Genomic DNA, 23,624 nt, shown 5'->3' with positions numbered 1-23,624 from the left:
CTCACAAGTCAAGCCGTGGAAAAAAAACAGAAGAGGACACTCAATACTCTTGTGAGCCCCTGGAAATCTCAGGGGCTATTGTAGTACCTATTCAGGACTACAAATGGGTGCCATTCTAATGAACACCCTCAAAATCTGGTTTCTGGGGATAAGATTTCTCAGGATAGCTCTAAAAAGCCAGCACAACTTGGCAGGGATTGTACTCCAAAACAGACAGGAGATAGATACTCTGATCCCTGAACAGGGAGGGATTTGGTGATGGGAATTTGGAGTTGGCTAATGCCCCTACTAGTCCTTGTTATCACCATATTGACACTGCTCATGATTGTTCCATGTATTATCAATTGTCTAACCTGTTTTGTCTCTGACCAGGTCAACAAGCTACAACATGCAGTGCCAGTTCAACAAAGATATAAAACTACAGCCGACCACGGAAAATATCACTCACCCTTAGATGGACACTGCTATAAGGACTCTGAGGCTTGAGACTAGCAAGAGGGGGAGGCCCAATACCCCTCACCATCCCAGTTCAGCAAGAAGTATTCAGAAAGACCTCAACGCTGCTATTCCCAAAGAATTGGGCCTCCCATCTCTTGAGGGAGGAATGCTAGGTAGTTAAAATAGGAAATAGGATTCTAGAATGGTGGTGGCTAAAAGACAAGGAAGAGAGAAGCCCGCAAAAATAGAACAAAGGAAGGTCTGAGGACTGGAGTGAGGACCTCAGGTAGAACAAACAACACTCCTGGCTAGCCCAATTTACATAGGACAGGCCCAGGGGAGGAAAAAACATATAAAAAGAGGAGCCAAAGGGCCAGGGATCTCTCTCTCCCCCACATGCTGGGGCTCTCTTCTCTTCACCTCTTTGGGTTGACATGTCCTCACGCCCTGAGGATGGATTTTCCTGATATTTTCTAAATAAAATAGAGCGGTAACATAAAGTTGTAACACTGATTTGTCTAAGAGCTATAATGCAGCCTGTTCGAGACCTGAGAGCTATAACACGGTCTGTCCAAGACCCGAGAGCTGTGGCGCACCTGGGGTTTAATGTCCACCACTCCAAATCTTTGTTGTGATGAGACAGAACTGAGGAGCATACATTCACCTGACAATGAGTTATAAAATTGAGGTAGACACATTCTAGGGGCCATAAAAACTAGAGACAAAACTATAAAAGAGATAATTATCAGCACATTTGTCACTATTAATAATGGGAACATTTCCATAAGAGAGCTGTAGTTTGGATATCTTAAAATCCCTCTGTGATATTTGTTTTCCCAGCACAATGTTTAAGCAGTGACAATGACTCTCTCTTGTTACCCAAAGCAGAGACACAAAACCAGAAAGGTCACAGTGCTCTGATAAACTCCACTGAGAAAACAGCACGTACATCCAGGTTTTCGACTCTCTTGAAATCAATAAGCTTCCAAATGTCTCTGGGAAGCCATGCTTCTTATGAGGCAGGTTGTCCTCTCCAGATCTACAGGCACCTTACTTTGGGTGTTTCAACACTTAGCAGGTCGATCAGCTGTTACCAGTACTGATTCCTCTGAGGAAATGGGTCCTTATCTTTTCAGTTCAGCCAGCTGAGAGATCCTGAATAGAGTGGAGAAAGTGAAGGAATTTGGTAGTAAAGCACATAGGGGAAGAGCAGACTGACATGGTACATAAATGGGATTTGGTTGGCTGCCTGCCTCTCTTTTCTTTCCTAGTCTGTGCTCATATCTTAATATTTTATAGTTCCATTTCTTCATCTTTTTCTTCCTTCCTCATAATGTGAGAATATAAGCCTGGCTAAAATCCGATATGATAGCAAAAGCACCAAGATAGTCAACAAAACAAAAGCTCCCTTTAGACACATTAGAAGCTAGGCAGAAATTGCTTAATATTTTTCCAGTAGCTGTTTTGCTCAATATTGTGGACTCTCCCCTGAGAGGTCATAACACTTACTGTAAGTACATTTGCGCTCCATGAATCCACAGTCAACTGAGCTTGCTATAAATCAATTAGTACTTTGCATGAACTATGCTTTATTTCAAATGTAAAATCAGCAAAATCCACATGTTTAAACAGTGTGTTTCAGATATCTTACTAACACTATTTTCAGAACAAAATATTTCTGATGTGGGAACATGCTGCACTGAGTTACAAAGACAAATATATATATATATATATATATATATATATATATATTTTCCCAAAGAATTGAATTCATGTAGACTTCCATAAAGTGAAAATACTTGGCCTATGTTAAAATTATCTTTTTTTCTTTTTTTGTCTTTTTCAACAAATTTTATTTTAAAATAATTAAACACCATTTACTTAAGTTGGGCCTCTCTTCCAATTTCATATAATTTCTGAAAAATACTTATTCTTAATCTTCCATGTGTTCCGTAAATATCTTATCCACACACACTTGTCCTTGGTAACACCTGTTTTTCCATCAAGAGGTATAGTAAAGAATTAACTCAGGTACCATGATGCTTTCCCTAAGCTCATCAAAGAAATTGGTTTTATATTTGCAATACAGAAAACAAAAGTTTGAGGTGATTGAAAAATTAAAGGAAGACCCATCTTTGCACTTTTTCTGTAAATGTCTGGATTATTTTATCAACTACTAACTGAGTCAGTAAATAGCACTTAAAAACAGATACTCTGGAGCCAGACTGCAGACCTACTATTTTCTCCATTTATTTTCTGTATGATGTCGTTAAATTTTGCTTAATTTCCATCTAGTTAATTCACTTGTAGAAAGTGGATGATAATACTTTGAAACTAAATTCATAGGCATATTATTAAAATTAATTGAATGCACACATATACACTTAGCAATTAGAATCCCCCTTTGTAATATAAATAGAAGATGGACAAATAAATATATATATGTAAGAACAATGAATATATTAGCCATAATTCATAAATTCATTGGCATAGTATGTGCCCTATCAAACCTAGAGACTCAAAAGTACACACATTACAAAAGGTCTAAAACCAATACACACAATTCTTGGTGCACAGAAGGCATATAGGAAATGCCTTCTGACTTGAAGCAGGAGCAAAAGAGATCTCTGCCATTGAAACTGATCTTTTTCAGAATGAGTATCTGCTGTGTGTAGGACAGTCACCAAGTTTAGGCCAGGACCCAAAAATACAAAAATTAATTTAAAAATGTGAATGTGTGTGTTTTCATGTTGCAAAGCAGAAACAGAAGTTTTATTTAGAGGAATAAATAAATTCCTTCCTTCATTAGAAGGAAAGGATTTCCTTTCCTTCCTTCATTAGAAGGAAATGAGCCTAAGTGAAAAAAGCTGGAATAGTTTGCCAGATGAGATTTTACAGTTGGATTTTGGATAGGCAAAGCATTTTGAGCTTGCAAAATGGACATTGAAATGAGAATGAATGGCATTTGAAATTATATGAGAAGTCTGCTTGAATCTGAAGGAGTTGAAAATAATTCTACAGGCATAGCATTTGGATAGCAGACACCAAGCAGAAGAGTGTTTTGGAGAGATAAGTAAAGATCACACAGTCTACAAACGGCCTGTTCAACATAAGTAGGAATTGATACTTTATTTTCTAGTATTTCAGAGCTCTTGTGACTGTTAAATAGAATTATATAATCAGATTTTCATTACAGAAAGAACACTTTAATAGAAGTGTTGTAGGAGTATTCCCATGAAGAAAGGATATAAATTTTGAGTAAATTCTTTCAGTGATACAATTTGAGTATAAATGGACATATCAGAATTAAAAGAATAGATCAACATGAGATATGTTAAACATCTTTAAAACCCTGACTTATGTGAAGTGAACTGGAAAAGGGGAATAGCTCTCATGGTGAATGCTCCCAGGGATGTGCTGGTAAATGGGCTCTCTAATAAACAAGAAAAAATTTAAAAAATTGAAAGTGCTGAATTATACAATTTGCCAGTTTCCATGGTATAAATATTCCCATCAAGGTGAATGAATTTCAACCTATCAGCATGGTGTCACCGATTCAGAGTTAGGAGAAATGTGAACAACTGACTCTCATAAGTCAGGAAGGACCTGGTTTCAGCACACTATTCCCTGGGGTCGCTGGCTTGCATAACCAGATTGGTTAGGATGTCATTAAAAATGGAGGGGATTGAGAAGAAAGAGCTTTTGAAAGAGATGAGTTGTGAATTTAGTTTGAAATATACTAAATACGATATGCTTCTAAGACATCCAGGCATAGATGCCATGCTAGTGGTCATTAAGTGGATGGAATTGACAGGGAGCAGTCAGTCCTGACTAGTATTATAAAACCTTGGAGAAAATTGGGAAATACCTAACTTAAGAAGCATTTGTATGGATTGTAGTGGAAAGGACATGTTCAAATGATGCATCAGAATTGATGAACTGATTTATAGAAGAGAAAGAAGCTAAGGATGTTTACAGATTTATTTCCTTGATGACTTTTTTTTCTAACAATGCCATCAAGCAAGGTATACAAGAAACAGGTAGGTAGATACATACAGGCTTGTGTATCAAAAATAATAAGTTAATTAATAATAATAATAATATATTGCATTTTAAATACTTGTAAGTTTGCATAGAACTTATAGAGAACTATACTCAGCTAAACTTTAAAAGAGTGGATGAAACATCAATAAACGGCAAGATAAAAATATTCCTAATGGTTAGAAAGGAGCAGGAAACACTGTGGAAAAAGGAAACACAGGATGCAATTAATTTGCATTAATTATTTGAGAAAGTAGTAAAAGATAAGACTAGAAATGTTGTTCTTATATAGATTGGGATGGACTCATGATAAATGAAAGGAAATTAGAGAAAGGCACTGGAGATATTGAAGAAAAGAAATATTATCAAAGAACTTTATGAAGAAACTACAATTTATGAGATGATTTAGAATAGAGGGGATCAAAACAGAAAGTCCTGTGAAGACACTTGCAGTAGTTTGGACTTGAGTAAATGGAAACTGGAAATATGATGAAGATCATAATATCTGAAAATAAGAATGTTTAAGAATACCATTTTCCTTGTATACAGTTTAAAAACAAACAAACATGTTCTCATTCCCTATCCAGATGTTCAGAAACTGAAATAGTAGCCAGCAGAGGCCTTAACATTTAAAAATTAACTGTAAGTTTACAATTTTAGAAAGAGAATAAAGAATGAAGGCAAAGACCACCATGCCTATCAGAGAAAATGCCAACAATATACTCAGAGCTCAGAAAGTTTAGGCTGCAGATGACGTGGGATAACATTCCTAATGAAGCCAAGACAAATGCAGCTTGGTAAGGAGAGAACACTTACTGTGGTATCACATATTGCTGCTTCACCATGAAATGTCCAGTCTCTTTCCATCATGTTGGAAGCACAGTTGACATTGTATTTTGCCATTCAAAATATAAAAGTAAAAGTAGATCAGCTCTGAATATTGATGTGCTCCCTTCTAGAGTTCATGCCTTTCAGAAAAATAGCTACGGTTGATTACTTAAATGAAACATAGTTTTTAAAATTTTGTTACAGTACAAAATATTGGGTTGGCCAAAGAGTTCATTTGGGTTTTTCCATAAGATCTTATTGAAAACTGAACAAACTTTTTGGCCAAACCAACATTCGCTATGGGGCTTCTCAGGTGACTCAAGGATAAAGAATCCACCTGCAGTGCAGGAGACCCAGGTTCGATCCCTGGGTTGGGAAGATCCCCTGGAGGAGAAAATGGCAATCCACTCCAGCATTCTTGCCTGGAGAATCCCCATGGACAGAGGAATCTGGTGGGCTGCAGTCGACAGGGTCACAAAGAGTAAGACATGACTTGGTAACTGAACAAGAACAACAACATGGACATATTGGGTTTTGTTGTCATTTTTAGCTCTATTTTCTTTATACTTCGGAAGAGGATTTATTTACCCATCCCTTGGTTCTTACTTTTGATAATATTCTATAATCATGATATAAAAAAGTTTAATAGTAACTACTTCTTTCTTTGGTTCTCTTAGTCATTGATTATCTTTTATTTTTAGGAAATTATTTAGAAATTTACTGAAACAATTTTTTCACAATTTATATTGGACATATTGTTAATGAAACATTTATTAGCACTGATTACTTTGATAATTGTGTATTTTATAGGTAAGCATTTATGGATTTTTTCTTAACTGTGATAATACTTACCATGGTCACTTATGATTTATATAGGCCAGATCTGAGGCTTGATATTACCATTGTGATTCCATATTAAACTTGGTATTTGGTTCAGAATAATGCTCTCTAAATGCACGTTGAAATGAATTCTGTGCATTTAACACCCTTCCTTTCTTTTCTCTTTACATCTCTCAGAAAATCTTATGTTCCATATAGATTGGGTTCTTACAAACATTATCAGAATTTTGTAATTCAATTTCAATTTAAACATTTGTTGTTGTTCAGTAGCTCAGTCGTGTCTGACTCTTTGCAGCCCCATGAACTGTAACACACCAGGTTTCCTTGTCCTTCACCTCTTCCTGAGTTTGCTCAAACTCATGTCTACTGAGGCGGTGATGCCATCCAATCGTTTATTATTCGGTCACGCCCTCTCTTCTTGCCCTCAGTCTTTCCCAGGGTCAGGGTATTTTCCAATGAGTCAGTTCTTCCATCAGGTGGCCAAAGTACTGGAGCTTCAGCTTCAGCATCAGTCCTTCCAATGAATATTCAGGACTCATTTCCTTTAGGATGGACTGGTTGGATCCCCTTGCAGTCCAAGGTACTCTCAGGAGTCTTCTCCAGCACCACAGTTTGAAAGTGTCAATTCATCAGCACTCAGACTTCTTTATGGTCCAACTCTCACATCCATATATGACTACTGGAAAAACCATGACTTTGACTATATGGATCTTTGTTGGCAAAGTGGTATCTCTGCTTTTTAATGTGCTGTCTAGGTTTTTCATGGCTTTTCTTCCAAGGAGCAAGTGTCTTTTAATTTTGTGGCTGCAGTCAGCATCTGCAGTGATTTTGGAGTCCCCCAAAATGAAATCTGTCACTGTTTTCACTTTCCCCCCATCTATTTGCCATGAAGTGATGTGACTAGATTCCATGTTCTTAGTTTTTTGAGTGTTGTTTTTTAAGCCAGCTTTTTCACTCTCTTCTTTCACCTTCATCAAGAGGTTCTTTAGTTCCTCTTCCCTTTCTGCCATAAGGATGGTATCATCTGCATATGTGAAGTTGTTGATTTTGATACATGTCTCTGTTCATATCTTTTTCAAACTGCCATTCTAGTTGCCTCATGCCTCTTCCTGATTCTATTTTAGGCACCCGTCCCTCTCCCACAGTTCTCACGAGCAACTTTATTGAAGATGGAAGGAAAGGAGACATTATTTAGCTCAATAATTTCCTCTTTACTCTAACCTATTATTTGAAACCAGCAAAGAAACAAAAATAAATAAATAAATCAAGAGAGAAAGAAATTGTGTACATATGTATGGATTCCAATTAACTGTGTTAATCCAGTTAACATTTACTTGCGTAGTTGAAAATTGATGGCATCAGAAATATTATTATTAGGTCACATCAAACAATCCAAAGTGACCTAAAATTCATGCAAGTCCTACCAAGAAACAATATTACTATGCAAATGTTAAATGTCCTAAGTTGCAAAGAAAGGACAATTGAGCTAGGGTTATAAATAAATTATGGTAGATATTAAAACAGAATGAAAATATTAAGCTCATCCTTTGAAATCAAACACATTTTTAAATGTACTAACATGAAGTTTATCTTTTACATTTCCTGCCCATTTATGTCCATCCTATTTCATAAACTTTGAAGGAATTTCTTTGGGTTGACATTAAATATTTACCTATATATTTTAGTCAAGAAATAGGTATGATATTCTGACTGACTAATGAATTAGTAATAAGTTGATAGAGATATTCCCTTAGGTATGTGAAATGTCAACTGACTTACACTTATATTGTGCATATTTCTCAAGGGAAAAAAGTCATACCCTGTCATAGAGGATGAAAAATTTGAGAAGTTGTCAGTGATATTCACTAGAACTGATGGCAATTATTAATGTGTGATTTTTTTTTACACATTTGTAGCATCTAGGATAAAATCTTAGAGTCATTATTAATTCAAAATATTATTTTCTTAATAGTTATAAAAATCAACATGTTTATAAAGAGTTCTCATGAATTCTGGTTTGTTTGCACTTTTCTAATCTGTAAGTCATAGGACAGTCTGTTAAAACTAGTTTTACTAGGTACTATTAATCAGTATTTCCATTTGATTGAAAAAAATATAGAAATTCAAGAATTTGTAATGACTAAGCCACATTTCATTGACTCAATGGACATGAGTTTGAGCAAATTCCAGGAGATAGTAAAGAACAGGGAAGCCTGGCATACTGCAGTCCTTGGGGTCACAGAGTTGGACACGACTGAGCAGCTGAACAATACAACAAGCCAAATTTAATAGGACTTAATACAGATATTCTAGTTCTAAATCCTCATACTTTTGCTCTGGATGAAATAAATGTAAAAAGTTCATCTCCAACTTGTTTACATTAGACTTTCAAATACAATCTATTAAAAAAAGAATGTGAGTCTGAATCTAATATAACAGCAAATAAGAGAATGTCTGCTTTTAGTTAGAACTTAAAACATTGTTAGAGACTATAGTTTTCACATTAACAACAAAAGATAAACACATAAGCTAAAAAGTAGCATATTTTAAATTTGCCAGAAAGCTGAAGATTCAAGGAAACCTAACTAAACTTAATTTCAGAGAAAGACAAACCAATTATAGAAGGAGGAGACTCTGAGCTGCTTTTATCCCTGGCAAAATGATAGAGTGGTGAGTAAATAATGAACATGTCAAAGACAGGGAAAAAAAAAAAAAAGTCCAACTAACTGTTAATGAATCATTATGACTGGTTTTACACTGGATGGCAGAATAGAATTGTGAAATATACCAGTTCAGTTCAGCTCAGTTGCCCAGTCGTGTCTGACTCTGCAACCCCATGAACCACAGCACGCCAGGCCTCCCTGTCCATCACCAACTCCTGGAGTTCACGCAAACCCATGTATATTGAGTTGGTGATGTCATTCAACCATCTCATCTTCTGCTGTCCCCTTCTCCTCCTGCCCTCAATCCCTACCAGCATCAGGGTCTTTTCAAATGAGTCAGCTCTTCGCATCAGGTGGCCAAAGTATTGGAGTTTCAGCTTCAAAATCAGCCCTACCAATTAACACTCAGGACTGATATCCCTTACAATGGTTGGATCTCCTTGCAGTCCAAGGGACTCTCAAGAGTATTCTCCAACACCACAGTTCAAAAGCATCAATTCTTCAGTGCTCAGCTGTCTTTATAGTCCACCTCTCACATCCATACATGACCACTGGAAAAGCCATAGCCTTGACTAGACGGACCTTTCTTGACAAAGTAATGTCTTTTAATATGCTGTCTAGGTTGGTCATAACTATCCTTCCAAGGAGTAAGCATCTTTTAATTTCATGGCTGCAATCACCATCTGCAGTGATTTTAGAGCCCAGAAAAATAAAGTCAGCCACTGTTTCCACTGTTTCCCCATCTATTTGCCATGAAGTGATGGGACAGGATGCCATGATCTTCGTTTTCTGAATGTTGAGTTTTAAGCCAACTTTTTCACTTTCCGCTACCACTTTCATCAAAATTGCACTCATCTCACAGGCTAGTAAAGTAATATTCAAAATTCTCAAAGCCAGGCTTCAGCAATACGTGAACCGTGAACTTCCAGATGTTCAAGCTGGTTTTAGAAAAGGCAGAGGAACAATAAATCAAATTGCCAACATCTGCTGTATCATCAAAAAAGCAAGAGAGTTCCAGAAAAACATCTGTTTCTGGTTTATTGACTATGCCAAAGCCTTTGACTATGTGGACCACAATAAACTGTGGAAAATTCTGAAAGAGATGGGAATATCAGACTACCTGACCTGCCTCTTGAGAAACCTGTATGCAAGTCAGGAAGCAACAGTTAGAACTGGACATGGAACAACAGACTGGTTCCAAATAGGAAAAGGAGTATGTCAAGGCTGTATATTGTCACCCTGCTTATTTAACTTATATGCAGAATACATCATGAAAAACGCCGGGCTGGAGGAAGTGCAAGCTGGAATCAAGGTTGCCAGGAGAAATATCAATAACCTCAGATATGCAGATGACACCACGCTTATGGCAGAAAGTGAAGAAGAACTAAAGAGTCTCTTGATGAAAGTAAGATATCCCAAGCACAGGACAAATTTCAACCACTCTTTCCCAAGGACCTACTACAGCTGTTTCAGTTCATTATACCAAAAGAGGGTAAGGAAAGCTGAGATGCAAAGCACTTTGGTTTCTCAGATACCAAAGACTGAGAGGGCAGGGGGAGGTAGAGTTGAAGAAAATCTGAGAGTTTGCTGTCTTTCACCTGCAGAAGGCTGATGGTTGGACATGAGAATTTGTGATTATATATCTATCTATTATCTGTCTCTCCATCTGTTTATATTCTCTCTCTCACTATATATATATATATATATATATATATATATATATACATACACATAGCTATAGAAATATATGTATACATATGTATCTATATATAGATGCCTATATCTCTGCATATGCTTCCCTGGTGGCTCAGACAGCAAAAAATCCACAAGCAAAGCAGGAGACACACATTCGATTCCTAGGGCAGCAACCCACCCCATGATTCTTGCCTGGAGAACCCCATGGACAGAGGAGCCTGGTGGGCTACAGTTCATAACGTCACAAAGAGTCAGGCACAACTGAATCAACTTAGCATGCACACATGCATCTCTGCATATATATAAATCTACATCTACATCTACATAAATTTCAAAATTTCTCCAAAAACAATAATCCATAGATCCAGTAAGCATATAAAATCTTGAAGAGGGGGAAACTACAGTTTCAGTATTTTTTCAATCAAGTGGGGATACTGATTAATACTACTTAATAAAACTAGTTTCATCAAACTCTCCAATGACTTACAGATTAGAAAATTGAAAACAAACCAGAGTTAATGAGAACTCTTTATAAACTTGCTGATTTTTACAGCCACTAAGAAAATAATATTTTTGAATTAATAATGGCTCTAAGATTTTACCCTAGATGCCACCAGCTTCTTTTTTATATTTAAATTATCTATTTGTCCCTTTACGCCCACTAGAAATGTAAATGTCTTTGTTAAGACTTTTGAAACCTTGTTCTGTCAGAGTTTATCACTTCCTCTTCAATGGACCTATAAAACTTTGTACTACATTCTATTACATGAGTGGCATTTGTATTGCAAAATTTTCAGTATGTACATCTCACACAGGATTATGAGTTCCTCAAAAAAAGGCAGTTTTCCCATTCATTTCTGAATCTCTTGTATCTGTTTCATTGCCTGGAGCTCAGAAGATGCTCCATAAATATTTGCTGAATGAATCTATTTTGTTAAGCAAAGAACACTTGCAGTAAAATGACTGCCCCAGAGTTTTTAATAAATGGTATATCTTTCTGCAAATATTGAAGCAAGATTAGATTTCTTTAACATATCACACACATATATTAACCAAACACAAACAATCTAGCTTCCAAGTTTCTTCTCTCCCCTTTGGACTGAGAGCTGTCTAAAAACAAATAAAATTATTTCCATCATTTGAAAAATGAAGAGATAAGTGATTTGTACATTTAAAAGGATATTTTTGTCTCAACAGTGAATTTAATGATCATATATTAAATGTAAGATTCTTGACTAATGAAATCAAATCTATCTGTAAAGAAATTTTTGAATTAGTTAACTTATATTCATTGTTCTTCCTGACCTATTTATTGTTGTACCTCTTTCTTATTTCTCCATATTGCTGTGCAGAACTCTCTGAGCCTTATCCATACAGAATCCAGGATTATGGCCTTAGATAACAATTAGAAATTACCATGTAATTGTTTGATAAGATTATGCAGAGCCCCATAATTCTTAACTTCCCTAGACCTCAACTGGGACTTCCCTGATGGCTCAGACGGTTAAGCGTCTGTCTACAATTTGGGAGACCCAGGTTCAATCCCTGGGTTGGGAAGATCCCCTGGAGAAGAAAATGGCAATCCACTCCAGTACTATTGCCTGGAAAATCCCATGGACAGAGGAGCCTGGTAGTCTACAGTCCATAGGGTAGCAAAGAGTCAGACACAACTGAGCGATCTTCACCAGATCCCAATCAAAATTTGTTCAATTTTTACTTTATTATTTAGTATGCCACTTTTCTAAGGAATTAGCAAAACATGGTTCAATAAAAAGTGATAAAGATGAAAATATCTTGATCCCTATGTTCATATTAAAAATCAAGTGAGAAATCAATATATTCTTATTAGTTGATCGTATTTTTCTATTGGAAAACTGTGGATTTCCAATGATTTCTTTCACTAATTTAATTAATGGTGCATGCCTGCTTGGTCACTCAGTCATGCCCAACTTTTTGTGATACTATGGACTATAGCCTACCTGCAGGATTCCTCTGTCCAAGGGATTCTCCAGGCAAGAATCCTGGAGTGGGTTGCCATTTCCTTCTCTAGGGAATCTTTCTGCCCCAGGAATCACACCGGTGTCTCCTGCATTACAGGTGGATTCTTTACTATCTGAGACACCAGGGGAGCCCAATAAATGATACCATTTCAAAAAAAAAAAATCCAAAAGGAGTTTTTCTTGGCCTTTTCAACCTGCTCCCTCAACAGAGATATGTCATTAAGGTAGCTCTGATTTGTTGCTGCATTTGAAAGCTTCCTTGTTATAACCTAATTGGAGCGTCATTGATACCAGTATTATCTTTGTTCCCCTTAAATGCCTGTAGATATCATTATATTTGGGGGGACATTTCCTGTGTCTAACTGCAAGGTCAACCTTGGCCTTGTGGTCATTGGCCTCTGACTATGAAGTCTTTGGAAGTAGCAGCAGTTGATTGCAATATAGCTGATCAAGTCTTCCACCAGGGATGAAACAAATATATCAATTCCTTCACTATCCTTCAGATATTAATAGTACCTCTTATGGAATTCAGGTTATCAAGCACAGAAATTTTCACATAGCTTAAGACAATGAAAATAGAATTACTTAGGAAAGTGCTAAGTGTGCTATTACCATTCTTTTCAAAATTCTTAGGTTTCTGTTTTCAGCTAACACCTTTCTTAGAATGAAAAACTCATTGAGTCAGCATATATCTATTTTCTCTTCATGACATATATTGATACATTGTTGGGCAATGTATACAATTTATTAAACTCAGTGTTAAATTTGCAACAGAGTGGTACAAATAATGGAGGCAATTTTAATGTTTAATTTATAAGGAAATTATCATAAAATGAAGGTTTCCCAGGGGTCACAGTGGTAAAGAATCTGCCTGCCAATGCGGGAGATACAGGAGACATGGGTCCAATCCCTGGGCAGGGAAATCACCTGGAGTAAGAATTGGCAACCCACTCCAGTATTCTTGCCTGGGGAATCCCATGGACAGAGGAGCTTGGTAGGCTACAGCCCATGGGGTCACAAAGGGTGGGACACAACTGAGCACTCATGCTCTCTTCAGGAAGTAAAATGTCTAACCTGGCTATAAGGCATAATAGCAACATGTCCAGAGGTAACACCATATTTTCTACTAGAAAAACTCTAAATATCTCAAGGAAGAAGTTTTTCTTAATGTCATTTAGTGACTTTTATTTTCAGAAATATTTAAGTAAAACGTTCGTCTAGTCAAGGCTATGGTTTTTCCAGTGGTCATGTATGGATGTGAGAGTTGGACTGTGAAGAAGGCTGAGCACCGAAGAATTGAGCTTTTGAACTGTGGTGTTGGAGAAGACTCTCGAGAGTCCCTCGGACTGCAAGAAGATCCAACCAGTCCATTCTGAAAGAGATCAGCCCTGGCATTTCTTTGGAAGGAATGATGCTGAAGCTGAAACTCCAGTACTTTGGCCACCTCACGCAAAGAGTTGACTCATTGGAAAAGACTCTGATGCTGGGAGGGATTGGGGGCAGGAGGAGAAGGGGACGACAGAGGATGAGATGGCTGGATGGGCATCACTGACTTGATGGACGTGAGTTTGAGTGAACTCCGGGAGTTGGTGATGGACAGGGAGGCCTGGCGTGCTGCAATTCATGGGGTGGCAAAGAGTCGGACACGACTGAGTGACTGATCTGATCTGATCTGGGGAATATTTTTACTTCTATACTTTCCTTTCACTGCCTCACATGCACACACATCAATTGGTTCTGCAGTTAATTTTTAATGAGGCAAATCCCTGAAATGAAAGTAGAAATCTTAAAATCCCCCTATTAGTTTCTTTCTACTAAGCTAATAATCTTTTAAAAGAAATTATCTTAAGGAAAAAAATAATGGACTTGAAACTGTTTTCACCCTTGTTAAAAAATCTTCTGGCAGGATATGCTTTATAAAAGGATACTTTTTTTTCCCCCCTCATTTCTAAGAAATGTGTTTTCCAATTAGTGAAAACAAATCAACAAGATGAACTCTGGGCTAGAAGTAACTTCTGTGGTTCTCAGGGCTCTTCAACTTGTTTTTGACCCAAACTCAAAATGTTCAACACAATTGGGAATGTATTAGTAAATTTTATCCATAAACACACACACACACACACACACACACACACACACACACATATATTTAGCTTTCCTTTCAAGCTATTCTATTGTTTAAAAGATCAATTTGTTAAAATTTTGTCCTTAATATAAGCAATATCTATAATTTTACTGCACTTCAAATATTTTTATTTCTTGTTCAAGGAAAGGGTTATGTTTTTGAGAGTCTTCTTTTCCTAAAAGTTAATGAACCAGCTTATATTTTTCTCATTGAGTTAATATATGTTGAGACCATGAATCTGACCTTAAATTTCCAGGTTCTTCCTATCCCTTTTGAGTAACAAATATTTCATAGTCTGTATAAGATTTTTCATCATTAAACATCACAAAATTTGAGTGTTATCCATGAATTAAAGTATTTACTATTTATATTTTATTTATACGCATAGATGATAAGAAGAAATATGTATTTATAATTATTCTGTTCAAAAGTAGAAACCTACAGCTAGGAGCAAAAAGAAGGAAAAATTAAATAGTATTAAGAGAGAAAAGTGTTTGAGATGAGAAAGAGTGGTATTAGTAGTTTCATGAATAATTACATGATGATTTTCCAAATACTTCATTAGTAATAAGTGTGTTAAGGGAAATGTATCATTTCTGTTTTATTTTGCTTTTTCAAATTATAAATAAAAAGGTTCATAAAAACATTTACAAATAAAAATCTGAAATGAATGCCTATGGAGCAATTACTTACTAAAAGAAAATCTGAATTAAAGGAAAACTTTTATTTTTAGTAGGTTTGGGTATGTGGACTCATCATGTGCTATGTAAGCGCAATTCCAACTCTTCAAACAACTCTATTCAAAGCAAACCTCTTCTTCTCACTTGCTTTCCTCTCCCATATTTCAAAGCTAGCTGTATTTCAGCAAATAAATCTTTGATGCATAGCCTACATTATGCTGCCATGTACCATCAGGTTATTTGGAGGTGGTAATGTAAGTACAGGCTTCCCAAGTGGCACTAGTGTGAAGAACCTGCCTGCCGACGCAGGAGACATAGAGATTTGTGGGTTAGGAGGATCCCCTGGAGGAGGGCATGGCAACCCACTCCAATAGATTGCCTGGAGAATCCAATCTTGACAGAGGAGCTTGGCAGGCTATAGTCCATAGGGTCACAAAGAGTTGGACACGACTGCAGCAATGTGGCACTCATGCAATGAAAGTATAAAGGATACAGACTCTGAAGACAGAAAGCTCACCTATTACTTGTATGACAATTGACAAATTACTCTGAATTTCAGTTTCCTCATCTGTAAAGAAGGAACCTATTATACCTACTTTGTATAGTTGTAAAAAATGACCTGAATTCATGTAAAATATAGAGCACAATGTTTGGCATGGTTCTCCATTTCATTCATCTATGTATTTCCATCACCTAGAATGGGTGATGAAATAGAATAGATAATAAAATCTATATTAGTTTTATAATGCAGTAGTAACAAATTATCACAACTTTAGTGGCTTAAAACAGTATAAATTGATTATCCTACAGTTCTAAAAATAGAGATTTATTATCTAACAGTTATGGAGATCAGAAGTTCTAAATCAAGGGCTGAGCTTCTTCTGAGGGAAAAGAATATTCCATGTTTCTCTAGGGAGTATTTGTTTCTTTAACTTTTCCAGCTTCTAGAGTTTGCACACATTCCTTGGTTCTTGGCCGCTTCCTCTTACCATTCCAGCATCTGTTTTCTTGATCACATTTTCTTCTTTGATTCTGTTCCTCTTGCCTGTTTCTTATCTGGTCTCTTATGCTTATATTGAGCCAACCAGAATAACCTTCTCATCACAAAATTCTTAAGCTGGTTACATCTGCAAAGTCCCTTTTACCATGTAAGCTAACATATTCACAGATTTGATGGATTAGATATGACATTTGGGGGGGCATTAATATGTGAGTAACAGTATCTTATCAATAAATATGTGTTACACAAATTACCCACAGGTTGTAAGTAAAAACCTGATTCTTTTACTAACGGATTGATGCATCCATTAAATAATCATCCACTTAATTCATGTGTGAACATTTTATTGAAAGCTTCACTAGGTAGAATATAAGCAGAAAACAACTTTGTTTTTTTCCCAACACTGTCCAATTCAAAACCTTTTTGTTTGTTTGTTTGTTTCTCTTTTACAACTCTGCCACCCTGACAAAATGTTTCCTATTTTGTAGAGAAAGAAATAAATACAATGAGATCAAGTGACTTCTCAAGTTTATAAATCTCATAGTTGGAAGATTCATTTCTGCCTCCTTTTCTCTTCTGGAATAGTATAATCATTAATACTTTGTTTTTGAAATTTGAGCTAGGGAATACTGAGACCAATTAACTGAAGAGAAAGGCTGTGGAAAGGGATGTTCTTAACTTTATGGTGCTTGTGTTTATTCATACTGTAAACAAAGGGAGATTTCTGCTAATGAGAAGCCCATAGGGGAGTATTCAGGGTGTTGGGATTAGACAGCAACAGATTTAGCCACAACAAGACCTCATAATATTATGGTGCTGTCTACAGTGCATTTGCTTGAAAAGAACTCTATGGTTGACATTACAGTGTAATATAGACTTCCATGTAGAAGTACATCTCCCAGGTTGGGATATTAGAATTAAGGCTCTTAGGAATAGCCCTGATCATTTTGAATTGTTGGAACAGATTTGTAGGGACTTCTATTTTATGTCCAGTTCTATTTTTAGGGATACACAAGTTAATAAACTGACACAAATCCTAGACATTCACCAAGTTGAGAATTTAATGTTGTATTTTTGTGTTTAACTGACTCTTAAAGTTAGAAAGATTACATGGCTTTGAGATTCCTAACCACAACTAGAACCAGTGCTTGTTAACATTTACCCATAATCAGAACTAGTACTAGTTAACATTAGTGATGTGTTATAGAACTGGTATTGTAGGTAATAATTAATATGTGTGTGTGGTGTTTGTGTGTGTATAAGGGAGGGATTGATCCAGTGACAAATCAGTTTCAGATTTATTTGAAAATATATTACACTCAATTGTGCTGGTACCAGAGCCATTTTATTTCTCAAAGAAGCATTAAATTTTTGCACTGGAAGGATGCAGAAAGATGGAAGAAAGGAAGGAAAAGGGAAAGAGAGAGTGAGAGAAAAAATTAATAGGTTATGCTTTTATTCCTCTGGCTATTATTTTCATTTTACAATAAGACAGATATAAATGAAAAAGCAAAAAAAAAAAAAAAAAAAACGAAGCCAACAAAAAAACCCCACAGACATAAATTTTCGTTTTGTGGAATTTAGGGTAACTCACCTACAAGCTAGGCTCAAATTATTATCACTGATGTGTTTGGCATGTTTGGATCAGGGGATTGAACCCAGGCCCTCTGCAGTGGAAGCCCAGAGTCCTAATAACTGGACCACCAGGAAATTCCCTAGACATTCTTGATAAAATACTTTTTGATTGATAAAATGACAGATAAATCAATTAGTTCTAACAAGACTTGTATAGCATCATTTATTTTTATAATTCTAAAGACTTCATTAGATACCAATTAATGTTCAAATTGCATTGGTAAATTAATTAGGATATAGTTAACATTTGCCACAGATTATAAAAACAAACAAATCAAGAGGTTTATGACTATCAATCTATGATAATAAAGAAATTTTCATTTGGTTCACTTGAATTGACATATTAGTAATTAGTACTAATTCAGTTGTTATTTTGTTGTTGAATAATTAGTTTATTATGAGCCATATTACATTCCATAAACAGAAGTTAAATAGTTTTCATACTCTTTTTATGGATTCTCATTCTTTTCCAGCTAGTAATATTTAGACTGTAAACCAAATCAGCTTTTCAGGTTATCTTCTAAATCCTGCTATGACTCTGTATGGCTTAGAATCATAGAAGTAGCTCCTAAAAATACCCCAATTTGTATTTGATTTTAAAATGAGTACATTTATTATCTCACATAAATGGAAGTTCAGGGTTTCTAGGATATGTTGATTGAGTAGTTCATTGCTTTCAAGAACACAAGTCATTTTCCTTTTCACCACTGAAGTCCACGAGGTTAGATTCATCTAAAAGCTCATTTCTCTCTTGATTGCAAGATACCTACCAGTATCCCTCAGTATTACAGACTTTTTTATTTGTTGTATAATAGTAAGGATGGCCAAAAATAAGTTGCCAATGAAGTTGCCCTTGAATCTAGGTGAGCTCTCTAACTGAGCAATAGAATATGGTAGAATTGATACGCTAAAATTGAGACCTCAACATTTGGGACCCTTATTCTAAGAGAAGGCAATGGCACCCCACTCCAGTACTCTTGCCTGGAGAATTCCATGGGCGGAGGAGCCTGGTAGGCTGCAGTCCATGGGGTTGTTAAGAGTCGGACACGACTGAGCGACTTCACTTTCACTTTTCACTTTCATGCACTGGAGAAGGAAATGGCAACCCACTCCAGTGTTCTTGCCTGGAGAATCCCAGGGACGGGGGAGCTTGGTGGGCTGCCATCTATGGGGTCACACAGAGTCGGACATGACTGAAGTGACTTAGCATAGCATAGCATTCTAAGAGAATAAGTCAGATTAAAGTGATTCAGAAATTCTACTGGCTTATTCTAGTCTGTTTTATTGAAGAGACATACAAAAAATCTACAGGTACTTAGTACAATATAAAAAGAAAAAAGGTGAGATGCAATCAATGTTGAGTGTTGAAGGTCAGTGTTGAAGAAGACTCTTGAGAGTCCCTTGGACTGCAAGATCAAACCAGTCAGTCCTAGAGGAAGTCAGTCCTGAATATTCATTGGAAGGACTGATGCTAAAGCTCCAATACTATGGTCACCTGATGTGACGAACTGACTCACTTTTTGGAAAAGACCCTAATGCTGGGAGAGATTGAAGGCGGGAGGAGAAGGGATGTGATGGTTGGATGGCATCACCAACTCTATGGATATGAGTTTAAGCAAGCTCTGTGAGCTGGTGATGGATAGAGTCTGGCATGCTGCAGTTCCTGGGGTCACAAAGAGTCAGACATGATTGAGTGACTGAACTAAACTGAACTGAACTGAGATAAATAAGAATCATTTATTAATTTGTGGGTGAGATGAAAGATGCCCAAGCCCATACGCAAATTTTATGATTTACAAATTAAATTTGAGAATGCTCCTTTTAAAAGCCAGATATCTTATGCTCAGTGCAAGATTTCCAGTACTCCAAGTGTAGATCACAAACAGTAGGATGGGTCAGTTCCCAAGCCAGAACATGGAAATAATTATTCGTCTTCTATGTAATCTTACAAAAGTAGCTTCATTTTTTGAGCTTTCTTTATCTATTTATTAACGATTTAGACAGATGCTGAAGCTGAAACTCCAATACTTTGGCCAACTGATGCAAAGAATGGACTCATTTGAAAAGACCCTGATGCTGGGAATGATTGAAGGCAGAAGGAGAAGGGGACGACAGAGGATGAGATGGTTGAATAGCACCACGGACTCAATGGACATGAGTTTGGGTAAACTCCAGGAGGTGATGATGGACAGGGAAGCCTGGTGTATTGCAGTCCATGGGGTCGCAAAGAGTCAGACATGACTGAGCGACTGAACTGAACTGAATGATTTATTGATCAATTATGCTGTATGTGTGCTAGTGTGTTCAGTTACTTAATCATATCTGACTCTCTGTCGCCCCATGGACTGTAGCTCACCATGATCCTCTGTCCATAAAATTTTCCAGGGAGGAATGCTGGAGCAGGTTGCCATTTCCTACTTCGGAGGATCTTCCCAACCCAGGAATCAAATCTTCCTCTCTTGTGTCTCCTGCATTGGTAGGCAGATTTTTTACCACTAGTGCCATCTGGGAAGCCCACACTCTAACTGTATCCTCATCTACAAAATGAAAGTAAACTTATTTCTAAGTTACTGTGTAGATTTATGAGGTCCTATTTGTAAAAAAAAAAAAAAGTATTTTAAACTATGTTTGATTATAAATCATGTGTTTTAAACTTCTACACACTTATAACTGGCCAAGACTCAAAAGCAGAATGCAGAATTCATCTTTAAGACTTACAGGATCTCTTAACTGGTAACAAACAGGATTATCAAGACAGAAGAGAGTCCACATACTCAATTATCTGTGGAATTATATGTGATACACTAGAACCACTTCTGTACAGAACACAAAAGATACCAAAAAGAGTAATTGAAATAATTCATGTTTAAAGTGCTCAGAATGGTTTCTAACACATTATAAACATTTTAAATAAATGTTGACTAATAATAAATGTTTTATTTCAATTATATGATTAATCAAGAGCTTATTTGATGAAGTGAGAATGAATGAAGGAGGAGGAAAAAAATGACAAAGGCCAGTATCATCAGTGGGGTCAAGAATACCTGGTAGGCCATTATATGGGCAGCTAGATCTCTATACTGATGGGTTACATCAAGTTATATAATTTTGCTGTTTTTAGACATCTGAATACTATATAGAAACCTCTTCTTTCTGATTTCATTATCCCCAAGCAGTCATCTGTCATCTGGCTTCCACCGGCTTGCATAGAGAGGGAAACAAAATGATGGTCTCTCGAGGCTCAAATAAATATCTGATCTAATTACTGGTTATCATTTTCACTTAAATGAATACACAGATCTTCTGATTTTATATATTAGTTTTCCATGCATTTCAATAGAAGGAGTCAGTGACTCTAGACTATATAGCTTCAGGATACACAATAAAATTTCTAAATTTACAAACTGAGAACATAATTTGGAATAATCTGACAACCACAGTGAAACATGTCTTCTGTTTAGGGATCCATCTGGAAAAACATGGTAATCTTCTAAAGACTCCAAAATCTTAAGCTTGTTTTCCCATGAACATAAGTTTAATGAAGAGTCCAGTGAGAGAATGTAAGTAAAATATATTGGGTTAAGTTATAAAGCAAGAATGACCAAATGTTTTATAATATTTAAGGAAAAAATGAGGTTGATTCCAGGATTATTAGCAAAGAATTTCACTTCTGCCATAGTTAGGGGATGAACTAGGGTATGTATTAAATTATATGCTATTACTACATTTCAAGTATTACCTCTTATTGTTATACCAAGCAAATTATAGAAATAAAAATGAGATGTAAGAAGCACATTTAATATTTTGACAATTTTATAACCTAACACCACAGATGGAAGATACACTACTAGCTCTTCCTGAATTTGACTATTTGAAAGGACTCTTCCTGAATTTGACTATTTGGTCTGACTTGTAGCTACTGATAAGTTGCATGTTACTTAGCAGTGGTGCATCTTTAGGGAATTTATTTTTATAAGCAACATTCATAATTAGCATATCAATATTATAACATGTACATAGTTGACTCCAAATTACTTTTATGCCAATTAAAACAATTAATTTTGCTAAATACTTTAAATAATCATCCTAGATTTCAATAACATTGAAACTCTGAATCTTCCTTGCTTTATTTGTAGGTGGTTTTATAAATAAGGATAAGTTTCTAAGAAGCATTTTATGTACATTTAGATAAATTTAGAATGTGTAATCTGAAATGAATCAAATTTGACTGTAGCACCTCAAATGAAAAACTATAGTATAATAATCCCAAAGAAGTTAATAGCTGAGAATGTTGCTGCAGAACTATTGTAAAAATATTATTTTAGAAATGCACTTACATATAATGTACTAGAAATATACATTCATACATAATGCATTAGAAATACTTTTTCAGAACCTATGTAATGAACCTTCTCCATACTGAAATACTTATTATGTATTAATTGTCATGAAGAAGGCTGAGTGCTGAAGAATTGATGCTTTTGAACTGTGGTGTTGGAGAAGACTCTTGAGAATCCCTTGGACCGCAAGGAGATCCACCCAGTCCATTCTGAAGGAGATCAGCCCTGGGATTTCTTTGGAAGGAATGATGCTGAAGCTGAAACTCCAATGCTTTGGCCACCTGATGCGAAGAGTTGACTCATTGGAAAAGACTGATGCTGGGAGGGATTGGGGGCAGGAAGAGAAGGGGACGACAGAGGATGAGATGGCTGGATGGCATCACTGACTCGATGGATGTGAGTCTGAGTGAACTCTGGGAGTTGGTGATGGACAGGGAGGCCTGGCATGCTGCGATTCATGGGGTTGCAGAGTCGGACACGACTGAGCAACTGAACTGAACTGATGGTAATTAAAAAGTTAAACATCGGTTAAGTTTTAAAATATACTAAGTAGAAATAAGAAAAATTATCATATAAGCAAAAATATAAGCTATATAAAATACAGGAATAGCAACTTGTTCTCAAATATGTTTAAGAGCATTAAAAGAATATTCATAATTGATATATGTCAATAATATATCCTTATTTATTAAATGATTCTCAAGTTAAATCTTTTCTAAGTAATACATTTATAAATCATGTTCTGTTTACAGGATGTGATATACTGAGTCAAAATGTTGATTTAATATTTGTCTTTAATTTGAGGGCCTCATCAATTTCCCTTAATATATAAAATATGAATACATTGGCCTATAAAACTTTATATATCTTTAAATGAATACATTTAAGTATGCTTGCAAAGGTTTAATGTTTTACAATGAAATGATGGCCTATATCTCAAATATTTTATTATAATCTTTGATAAAACTATTATTGATATTTTCAAATTTGTAAAAAAAAAATTCACATGTTTTCACTGATAGTTATCCTAGAAAATGCAGTGAGCATCTATTATTCCTGTATTAAATTCAAGAACATTGAAACTCTGAAAGATTTTATTATGCAGCTTATCCAAGGTCAGGTGACTGATATTAGGGAAACCAGCAATTATTTGACTCTCATTCTGATGCTTTCTCTATAACTTTAAGGAACCAAATGAAATAATGTGATACAGTGCAGTAAATACAATATTGGTTACTATGGCCCAATATAAAGAATCCCTCATGTTCACAGAGTATTAGCTTAAAAGGAATAAATAATGATATATATTTAAATTGTCAATTAAATTAAAAAGGCAATC

The sequence above is a fragment of the Bos javanicus genome, chromosome 6 (genome assembly GCF_032452875.1).
Source record: "Bos javanicus breed banteng chromosome 6, ARS-OSU_banteng_1.0, whole genome shotgun sequence".
In the NCBI taxonomy this organism is placed as follows: Eukaryota; Metazoa; Chordata; class Mammalia; order Artiodactyla; family Bovidae; genus Bos; species Bos javanicus.
Note: the sequence above shows the minus strand (reverse complement) of the source record.